Genomic DNA, 11,976 nt, shown 5'->3' on the forward strand with positions numbered 1-11,976 from the left:
TCCCCTGCATTGGCAGGCGGACTCTCAACCACTGCGCCACCAGGGAAGCCCTATCTTCACTTTTTAAAGTTCTTTTTTTCTCTTTGCTGTTCTGTTTTGTTGAGTTCCACTGCCCTGTCTTCCAGATCACTGATTCTTTTCAATGCTTCTTCTATTCTGCTGTTGAACCCCTCCAGTGTATTTTTCAGTTCAGTTATTGTATTCTGCAGCTCTGTGATTTGTGTGGTACTTTCTCATATTTACTCTTTGTTGAAGTTCTGCTGTGTTCATCCATCCTCTCCCAAGTTTCATGAGCATCTTCATGACCATTACTTTTACATTTTTATCAGGTAAATTACCCATTTCTGTTTCATTAAGGTTTTTTCTGGGGTTTTATCTTGTTCTTTCATTTGGAAAGTATTCTTCTGTCTCCTCATTTTGCTTGGCTCTCTGTGTTTGTTTCTATGTATTAGGCAAAACAGTCTTGAAGGAGCAGACTTGAGTAGGAGATCAAGACTTATCATTAACCTTGACCTAGCTCTTGGTCATCTTTTAATCATTTGTGATTGTCTAAGCAGCCTGAGTTTTTCTTGCTAGGTCCCAGTTTTTGAGGGTGTCAAGAACTTTCTGATTTTTTCGGATCCCTGGGACCTAGAAATATAATACCCCTTGCCACCAGAGTGAACCACTCAGTGGGTATCCCCATTATGGGCTGCATGTTTGTGCTGGCTTTGGTGGGGCCACAGGAGTAATGCAGGGGCAGTGTATTTGCCCGGTCAGGTTTGGTGAGACTGTGGGAACAGCACAGGTGCAGGGCACTCACCCAACTGGCTTTGGTGGGGCTGTAGAAGGGGTAGGGCTGAGGTACTTGCTTGGCCAGCTTTGATTGGGGCCAAGGGAGAGTCTCAGATGCCAGACATGCCCCCTGGTGCTAACAGGTCAGAGGGAGAGTGCAAAAAAGGTGTCTGCCAAGCCGATGCTAGCAAGGTAGAAGGAGAAGCAGAAAGGGTGCCCACCAGTGCTGGTGTCCCCAGAGAGTGTCCTGATAGGTTCCTGCCCCTCCAGCAGATGCTTTAGGATTAACAAATAAATCTTCTTCACATATGGTCTAGGCATTTTTCAAACTGCTGCTTTTGTGCATGGTCCCAGGGCAAATGAGTCTGTGTACAAGCTCTTAAAGAAAGAAATCTCCATTCCCTATAGGCCTGTGGTTCTCCTGAACATAAGCCCTGTTGGTTTTCAAAACCAGGCATCCTGGGAGCTGTCTCTCCAGTGCAGGTCCCAAGGGTTAGCATGCCTGATGTGGGGCACAAACCCCTCACTCCTCAGGGATAAGCAGTGCATTTGTGAGATCCCTCCTGCTTGTGGGTCACCATACTGGGGATGGGGTTTGGGGAAGACTGCAACTCTGCCTCTCCTACCCATCTCGATGTGACCCTTTGTTGTGGAGGAGCTGATCTACTACTGTGAGTATATATTTACCTTTAGCAGTGAGATTTTTTCTTTTGTAATTTTCATATCTCTAGCTGTGGTCTTTTCATTTCTTCTTAGAGAAGTCCCTTTAGCATTTATTGTAAAGCCAGTTTTCTGGTGCTGAACCCTCTTAGCTTTTGCTTATCTATAAAACTCTGTGTCTTGCCTTCAAACCTGAATGATAGCCTTGCCAGGTAGAGTATTCCTGACTGTAGGTTCTTCCTTTCATGACTTTAAATATATCATGCCACTCCCTTCTGGCATGCAGAGTTTCTGCTGAAAAGTCAGCTGATAGACTTATGGGAATTTCCTTGTACATAACTAGTTGCTTTATCCTTGGTGCTTTTAATAGTCTCTATCATTAACTTTTGCAATTTTAATTACTGTGTGTCTTGGTGTGGACCTCTTTGGTTTGATCTTGTTTGGGACACTCTGTACTTCCTAGACCTGGATGTCTGCTTCCTTTCCCATGTTAGGAAACTTTTCAGCTATCATTTCTTCAAATAAGTTTTCTGCCCCTTCCTCTCTCTTCTCCTTCTGAGACCCCTGTATTGCAAATGTTATTGTACTTGATGCTGTCCCAGAGGTCTCTTAAACTTTTGTAATTTTTTAAAATTCTTTTTTTCCTGTTGTGCTTCAGTGAGCCCCACTACTCTGTCCTGCAGTTCACTGACTTGTTCCTCTGTATCACCTATTTTACTGCTGATTCCTTCTAGCGTATTTTTAATTTCAGTCATTATATTCTTCAGTTCTACTTTTCTTTATATTTTCTAACTCTTTGTTATACTTCTCACTGTGTTCATCCATTCCTCTCCTGAGTTTGTTGAGCATCTTTATATTCATTACCTTGAACTCTTTATTGAGTAGATTGCTTATCTCCACTTTGCTTAGGGTTTTATCTTGTTCCTTCATTGTGACATATTTTTCCATTGCCTCATTTTGCCTAACTCAGTTTTTATTTTTGTGTATTAGATAGGTCAGTTACATTTCCCAATCTTGGAGAAGTGGCCTTATGTAGGGGTTGTCCTATGGGGCCCAGCAGCACACTCCCCTCTGATCACCAAAATTATAGGCTCTAGTGGTCCACCTATGGGAGGGTGCATGGGTCCTTCTATTTTGGCAGGGCTGACTACTGTGAGTCCACCAGTAGGTGGGGCTGGTCCCTGGCCCCGGTGGCTGCCAGTGGGTCCTGGGGGCAGAGCCGTCCCAGGGCTGGTCCCAGCCCATTGGTGGCAGGGCCATGTGCCAGTGTGGCTAGCTGCTGGGGCTGGGTGGTTTTATGGCTGGTGCTGTCCTGTTGATGGGCAGGGCTATGTCCCAGAGTGGCTGGCTGCTCAACCTAAGGGGTCCTGGGACTTGTGCCAACTAGCTAGGGGCCAGTTAAGGTTCAGTGCTAATAGACTAGAGGAAGTGCTCCAAAATGGCACTTGTCAGCACCAGTGTCCTTGTGGTATAACAAGCTCCCATAAATGGCTTACGCTGTCATCTTTTTCTCTAGGGATAATCCCTGTTGCCTCCTGCCTCTTCAGGAGGCTCTCCAAGATTAGCTAGTGAGTCAGATCCAGGCTCCTTTCAAGTTACTGCCTCTGTGCTGGGTCTAGGCGTATGTGATATTTTATGTGCACCCTTTCCCACAGCCCTCCAGCTCTCCTGTATGCTGGCCTTCAAAGCCAGAGATTCTGGGGGCTGGTCTTCCTCGTGCAGATTCCCCAGGTTGGGGGGCCTGATACAGGGCTCAGACTCCTTGCTCCTTGGGGAGAACCTCTTCAACTGTGATTATCCTCCCATTTGTGGGTCACCTACACAGGGGGTGTGGGTCTTCTCTGTCTGTCCTCTCATATTGTGTTTCCTTCTCTGTATCTTAGCTGTGGAAGACCTTTTCTGCTAGTCTGCATGTCATTCTCATTGATAGTCGCTCTATTTGGTGTGCCTGTTGGAGGAGGTGAGCTCAGGGTCTTCCTACTCCACCATCTTGGCCACTCCCTTACAAAATGGTTTTCCTGAAAATAAGTTACTCAGTGGGAAAAGCTGACCACTGATGGTCAGCTAGTAACATAAGGGTGGGATAACCTTGTCCACCATCATGACCACTAGGTTGGTGACCAGGCATTGTCTTCATCACTGTTACTACAGCCACTTCCTTGAACTTCAGGAAAATTTTCCTTTTGACACTCAAATCTCTGGACAGAAATCACATTATGTCGATGCTGCCACAGGCCTTCTGGTGCTCTGTTGTGATCAGTTGATTGGATTCCCCAGATTCAATCCCATTCTGGGACTGGCAGAAGCAGAGCACATGTGGGGAACTTTAGCCGGGGTGGATCTTGGAGGGGAGAGCTGCACTCTTTTTTTTTTTTTTTTTTTGCGGTATGCGGGCCTCTCACCGCTGTGGCCTCTCCCGTTGCGGAGCACAGGCTCCGGACACGCAGGCCCAGCGGCCATGGCTCACGGGCCCAGCCACTCCGTGGCATGTGGGATCCTCCTGGACCGGGGCACGAACCCGTGTCCCCTGCATCGGCAGGCGGACTCTCAACCATTACGCCACCAGGGAAGCCCGAGAGCTGCACTCTTGATGTGCATAAGTTGGGGGTATCTGCATGCCCCACTTTCACAGCTACCTGGCACCTCTAATCCAGAGTGTTGTCTACTGTCTCCATTCTGCATCCATCTTTCGGGGCCTCCCTCCTCCCCATGCATCAACTTTCATTCTCTCTGCCCTAAAAGCAGTGGTCATTGTTCTGTCGTCTTTCAGCTTCCAGAGTGCTGTTGCCATCGTCTCCTCTTCCACTTTGGACACATGGGCTTGTGCCTTTACACACTTTATTTTACTGTCCTTTTAGAAAAACTGGGGGAGGGAGTGAAAATTCAGGTTTTTATCCTCCTTCTTTAATAGCAAGTGCCAAACTGCTTTTTTTAATGAACACTTAAAAACAATATTATGTATGTTTCTACACTTTTGACTGCTACATAGCATCCCATAGTAGAAATACTTAATAACTTATTTAACCATTTACTATCATTGGTCATAAGTTATTTCATACTTTTTACTATTATCAGTATCATTGAGGTGAACAATCAGTCTGATACAGACATCTTAGGGCTCATTCAGAATTATTCCTCAATAGAAAATAGCTAGGGCAATGAAGATACCCTTCTTAAGTATTTGGATAGATTTTGCCAAATTGCCCCCAAGAAAGGCTGTACTAATTTATTTCCCACATCAGTGGTGAAAGTTCCTGTTTTTTCTACCCTCTTGTCAATACTGGCACAACCATTAAAATAGTAGTGAGATGATTCCTTGCCAACTTGACAGGTACAGTTTGAGTATCTGGTTTTAATTTGCACGTCTTGATGTTCATGCTTATTGTGTATTGAAATGACATTTTATATGTGTGTAGCTTGAAGGGTACTTGAAACCTGGGTGATGGGGGAACCATGGACTGACTCAGCCTCCCACATACACACTTGTGCCCACCCCTCAGTGTGCTCCCAACCTGCTACCCTAGAAGAACAAGTAGGCACAGAACAGACAATGATTCAGGGGATCTCAGGCAGTTACAACTTCCCCGTGGCTCCTGTGACCTTTCAGAGTGAGAACTGAGAGCTCACATCAATAGGTCCTGGGATTTGGCAAAACTTTTTGCCATCTAGCTTTTTGGAAACGCTTATGTCATTATTCTTGCTGAGGCCTGTGGGAGCCCCAACGGCCAAGCTTTCACCTGCAGAGAACTTATCTGTCTTTGGAAAAGAGAGCTCACTCTCCACCCTCTCAGTGAGTGTTTAGGAGGTTCCTTTTCAGAGTAACCCTCTTGGCCTCTCCAGTGGCTTACCTGCTTCTGCCAGATTCTACTTTTGGAAACACCCTTGTTATCTTGTCATTAACATTGCAATGGCTCCCCATTGTCCAGGGTGAAACCCAGTTCTCCTTAGCTTGGCACTCGTGCCCTCTGTCCTTTATTCACCTTTCAGCCCCGGCTGACCTCCCCAGGAAGCCTTCAAATCCACCTTGCACTGCTGCTAATGTCCTTTCTTCTCTGTCCTCCAAATTCTGTTCACCTCTGAATGCCCAGTATGATCAGAAGTCATGGAAAGTTTTGAGCATTTATATATATGCATATATTTTGACAATTCCAGGATAAAAAAAACACACAAAACACTTCTGTAGTTGGAGGTCACTGCATTTGCTCAGATGTCTATAAAAAATCTATAATAATAATTTGAACTTTTTCCAGAATATAATTCAATCTTAACTTTTCTAGGTCTAAATTTTTACATGCCTTTCTGATTCACCCTTTTCCCTTTTTGACTCTTAAAAGGCTGAAGGAAAGCCTTATAGAGTAATCCTAGCAAGTAGGGACTGGATTTACGATCAGGCTACTGTAATTTAAATCGAAGAAACAGGGCTTCTCTGGTGGCGCAGTGGTTGAGAGTCCGCCTGCCGATTCAGGGGACGCGGGTTCGTGCCCTGGTCCGGGAAGATCCCACATGTCGCGGAGTGAGCCATGGCGCGCTGAGCCTGCGCGTCCGGAGCCTGTGTTCCACAACGGGAGAGGCCACAGCAGTGAGAGGCCCGCGTACTGCAAAAAAAAAAAAAAGAAAAGAAAAAAAAAGAAACAGAAAAACTCAGTGTTTACCAAAGTGTAGTACTTATTCCCAGAGTTATGCAAGGTCATTTTAGATGGTGTACAAACAAACTTTAAAGGTTTTATATAATGGTTACATGTTTATTTTGCTATGAATTAGGAAAAAAATCTCTAATATCAAATCCATGATTTAATGGCTATTAATTGTGGCAGGAATTGCTAGCTGTCCATTAAAATCCATCCTGCTTTGTTGGGCACAACCAGACCACATTTCCCAGGCTTCCTTGCAATTAGACTGACCGTGTGCCTAAGTTCTTCCCAGTAGAACCTGAGTGGAAGTGAGGACTGTCACGTCCTGGCCTGGCCTAATTTTCCCCAATATTCACTCCTTTCTGCTCCTCCCCACTCCAGCTGGACTAGATTTAATACCAACTATAACATTAGAAGCCATGAATTAAAGATAGCAAAGCCACCATTGTCTAGATCAGGGGTCAGCAAACTATGGCCCATGGGCCAAATCTGGTCCACCACCTGTTTTTTGTTGTTTTTTTTTTTAACATCTTTATTGTAGTATAACCGCTTTACAATGGTGTGTTAGTTTCTGCTATATAACAAAGTGAATCAGTTGTACATATACATATATCCCCATATCCCCTCCCTCTTGCTTCTCCTTCCCCTCCCTATCCCACCCCTCTAGGTGGTCACAAACCACCGAGCTGATCTCCCTGTGCTATGCGGCTGCTTCCCACTAGCTATCTATTTTACATTTGGTAGTGTATATATGTCCATGCCACTCTCTCACTTCGTCCCAGCTTACCCTTCCCCCTCCCCGTGTCCTCAAGTCCATTCTCAGTGTCTGCGTCTTTATTCCTGTCCTGCCCACCACCTGTTTTTAAAGTAAAGTTTTACTGAAACACAGTCATGCCCATTTGCCTAGGTATTGTCCATGGTGCTTTTGCTACAACAGTAGAGATGAGTAGTTCCATGGAGACCATATAACCTGCGGAGCCTAAAATATTTACTATCTGGTCCTTTATAGCAAATGTCTGCTGACCCCCTGGTTTGATCCCTGAATGGAGGACAGCCACCTTGTTGACCTGAACCACACCCAAGTTCTTTATATAATAAGAAATAAGCCACTAAATTCTGAGCCTATTTGTAACCATAATTTACTCCCCTCTCTCAATACATTCTCACTCATCAGGAGCTAAACTAGGCAGTCCCACATGATTGCCCGATGGAGACGTCATGACCACCAGTTGTTTGTACCATGTAGGGTGACCACTTGTGCCCATGGTGAGTGACTCTCTCCCCACTGGGAACCACCCCCAGGCCAAAATTTCCACAGGTACTCTGCCTCAGTCAGTCCTAGGACTGGACTGACCCCAGCGTGTCTAGCAACACAATTACAACAGAGCATCAAAGGCCTTGAGAGGTGTGAACATAATGTGATTTCTGCCCAGTGATTTAAGTATCAAAAGGAAGAAGGTCCCTGAAGCTCAAGGAAATGGCTACAGTAATGATGACCCTTGATGAAGCCAATGCCTGGTCACCTAACAGGTGGCCATATGGTGGACAATTTTGTCCCTGCCCTTATATTACTAACTGACCATCAATGGTCCACTTTTCCCATTAAGTATTTATTTTCAGGTGTACACTTTTGTAAATCAATTAGAGGTGTTATTACCTGTATACTTATTCACTTTTTATTTTTACCATTATTTTAATTTTTAAAAATACAATGACACACTTTCCATGCTTACTATTAGTACATAGTAAGTTATATAGGTCTTCCCTTTATGGAAATGGTGTAAAAATGTTTTGAATAAGTTTGTTAAAGTAAAAAGAATTAATCTAAAGAAAACTGGTAATAGTAGTGCAGATGGTATACTGATATGACAAAAAAACATGATGTTATTATGAGAATAACTGAGGTTCCAGAAACACTGCATATGTCTAGGCTGCATTGGAAAATGTCATATAATTCTAGATTCACAGAATGTTGATCCAGGGTAGGTGGTGCATGAGAGATCACCTCACCCATAGCCACCCCTGCCTCTCACCACTCCCTTTCCAGAACAGACGCCCGAATGTCACCCAGTGGGGTTCCCAGATTTCTGGTCTCCCAGTGCAGTGTTCTCCATCATAGACAAAGTAATGGGCCTAGTAGGACACAAGCTCATACTTGTCCAGTGCTTGTTTTGGTGTATACTCTCCATATATCTTTTGAGTAAATTGATGGAGATGGAAAGGTTTGGGGGTAGCTAATTTGGAGACCCCACAGGTGTCTTCTCTCCTAAGACCTGCCCAACTGCTTAGGAATTAGGGTTAGTTCCTAGGATTTTACTTTCCAGATCATTTAGTTTCATATGGGAAACCTTAGGGAGTTCCCCAAAGGAAAAGTGACAATCCCAATCAACTGCCACTGAAACCTAAGAGCTGTATTACTTATAGCTAATGTGATGCCAAAAGATTATACACATTAAGTGAAACTGAGGTTTGGCTTTAGGTTTGGTAGGCTTCAGCCTCACCCACTTCTGCAGAGACCTTATGAGCCAGGAATGGGCATCCAGACTGCAGCCATTCACAGCAAGGTTTGGAAGGGGCTGCCTCTGTTTTTGAAATTATGGGTGTCACAATTGGGTATGTGATTGAACAGTGAGATTAGGAGAATAAGTCATCCCTTCTCTTTATATTTTGCTAAGACAGCATCCTACAGTCTTATAGGCTAAGAACTAGGGCTGTGTTCCTAGGTTAGAAAGGCCAGATGGCCAGGGCAAAAGGCTGGATGGTTATTCCTTGACAGGTGTGTGAATTTGTGTGTTTGAGTGTATATGTGGTGTGGTAAGTGATTAGAAACAGCCTTGTTTTCTGCTTAGGAGGACCACCTGGATTGTCCCATGTGGATAGAATTAGGGGTGCTCTTTATTAGGGTGCTCCTGTGACCCATGATTCTTTCCCAGGTAAAAGGGAAGAATCCCAGACGAAGTCAAATTTCATAGAAACAATCTTCTCTAAGGGCTAACTCGAATGCTGTCACAAAGTCCCCATCCCTAACACAGGGCTCCCCCTTACTGGCCTGCCATAGTGGCTAGAATGAGTGAAAATGAGCATCCTTTATAGAATTTTGGTCTCCAGAAGCTTCATTTCAGCTATAACCTATGCCCTTAGCCAAGAACTCATGAGCTTTTCTGGGATTGTCTTGTGTTTTATAGATGCTGGTTGCTTAACTCTCTCTGATATCAGTATTGGTCTGGCCTGGACAAAAGCAGGCTTGCTAAATGAAACTGTGAAAGCAGTGTGAGCATAGGGAAGATACAGCTGCCTCTCACTGTGCTGGCCTGACTTAAATTTTAAAATGAAACTATAATTGCATCTGTCTGTATGTTTATGTGTGTAAATATGCTTGTTGTAGATGTGTGTGTATTTTCTACCTCTAGATGGCATTTCCAAAATTAATTTGTAAAAAGAGCTCTCTCTATTTAATTGGTTTAAGAAAAATTAAGTGCTTATATAAGTCAAACTCTCAGAAATATAATAGAAACTAGCCCAAATGTTTCTCAAGTTCATATTATCTAAAATAATCTTTAGTAAATAAAAGCTAGTTTAAGTTTATTGGGGTTGTTAGTAAACATAACTTGTGCCACATTGAGAAATTTACTGTGAAAATTTATGTTCCTAAAAAATATATTAAATGTATATTAAAATTTTTAAATAAGTTGAATGAGTTTTAATATCAAAAGTAAGCTGGTACAAAATTAAAATTTGGTTTTCTCACTGTTAAAAGGACAGTCTTATTGGACTATTGGTCTGTTCTTCATAAAAAACAGATTGTGAAAGGTTTTTCTTTACCTTTTAAAATAATCTGCCTAGAAAATAGAAAACAAAGATCTTGAGACTTGTTAAAATAATCTACCTATGTTTCTGTGTTGTCTTTGATTACTTAGGTAAAACTAGTCCTCTCAGTAGTAAAAGAGCTAAGTTTTGCTCAGAGTATATCACCTTCTGTATTTGCCTGAGAAGTCTTTAACTGTCACTTTGGTTAAGTAGATAACTAAGTCTTGTTTCACAGTGACCTGTGATCCTATTTGACTGAGTGTTTTTAAACCTTTTGTTATTTTTGACAAACTTCCCCAAAATCAAATTCTAAATGAAATCTTTTGACCTCAAACTAACTTTGGGATTTTTTGAAGGGTTCCTGGAACACCTTAAAAAATTTATTCTCTCTCTTTTAAAAAAAGAAAGATGTTAAACTAATTAGGTTTATTTATTTATTTATTTATTTATTTATTTATTTTTTTTTGCGGTACGCGGGCCCCTCACTGCTGTGGCCTCTCCCCGTTGCGGAGCGCAGGCTCCGCGGCCATGGCTCACGGGCCCAGCCGCTCCGCGGCATGTGGGATCCTCCCGAACTGGAGCACGAACCCACGTCCCCCGCATCTGCAGGCGGACTCCCAACCACTGCGCCACCAGGGAAGCCCTAATTAGGTTTATTTAATATATTAAGTTACATGGGAAGCATTGTCAGAAAAGAAGTAATACTAAACTTTTTAATGTTGCATTTATGTTGGTATGTATTCTAAGTGTTCCAGAAATTGCATGAAATTCCTAAAATCTGAGATGTCCTAGTATGTTATCACTTGTAATTCCAGTTATTATCTTAAAATGTTTTGTGTCACAGAAATAACCAAATTTCCATATCAATTGCATTGTAATGAACTCTAATCAGATCTTTAACCATGGCTATTTTAAGTCTTTTGTTATTTACATATAGTTATTGTTTTACTCTGATGCTTTTGCAAAAGCTTCCTACAAAAGTGTTTCATCTTCAGAGAAATTCATAGAAAGGATTCTGACAGGTACTCTAGAATACAGATTCCTGATAACTTTCAGATCATACCACAAAATTGGGTAAGAATTTTCAGAACTCTAAGGAAAAACTAGATTCATAAAATTGCTAATAAAAGATCGAGATCAACAATAATTAATTACATAGGACTAAATGAACTGATAAAGATCATTATAATTTTTGGTGATGACTTTTTGTTTGAAACGTTGCTGGTTCTCTTATGTTTTCTTTTTCCAGATTTAAGGAAACCTGTTTTCTTTCTCTTGAAGCTATTGACTAGTTAAATCAGTTATACCTTTGTGAACAAAGATGAAACCTTTACTTTTTCTCCCTACCCAATCCCTTCAAATTTCAGAAACTCATGAGTATTCTTTTCATGCCAATATAGTTTGCTGTTTCAGTAAGTTCAATAAGAGTCTGTTCTCCTTGTAACAGAACACAATAACACTGGATAGATTATCAAAGTTTTTAAATTAATTAATCTACTTATTTATTTTGACTGCGCCAGGTCTTAGTTGAGGCATGCAGGCTTCTTAGTTGCAGCATGTGGACTCTTAGTTGAGGCATGCATGCAGGATCTAGTTCCCCAATCAGGGATCGAACCTGGGCCCTCTGCCTTGAGAGCGTGGAGTTTTACCCACTGGACCACCAGGGAAGTCACATATTACCAAAGTTTTGACTAGAATGTCATATTTAAAAGAGATGCAGGGACTTCCCTGGTGGCACAGTGGTTAAGAATTCACCTTCCAATGCAGGGGATGTGGGTTTGATCCCCGGTCAGGGAACTAGATCCCACATGCATGCCACAACTAAGAGTTTGCATGCCACACTAAGGAGCCTGCTGGCCACAACTAAGGAGCACATGTGCTGCAACAAAGGAGCCCTCAAGCTGCAACTAAGGAGCCTGTGGGCTGCAACTAAGGAGCCCACCTGCCACAACTAAGAGCTGGTGCAGCCAAAATAAATAATAAAATAAAATAAATAAATAATTAAAAAAAAAATTCCCAGCTCCCTTTAAAAAAAAGAGAGAGGTATAAAGGCTCAAATTGACCAGACAACTTTAAGGAACTGTTTGAAAAAAAATCAGCCTGG

The sequence above is a fragment of the Lipotes vexillifer genome, unplaced genomic scaffold, assembly GCF_000442215.2.
Source record: "Lipotes vexillifer unplaced genomic scaffold, Lipotes_vexillifer_v1.1 scaffold130, whole genome shotgun sequence".
Lineage (NCBI taxonomy): Eukaryota > Metazoa > Chordata > Mammalia > Artiodactyla > Lipotidae > Lipotes > Lipotes vexillifer.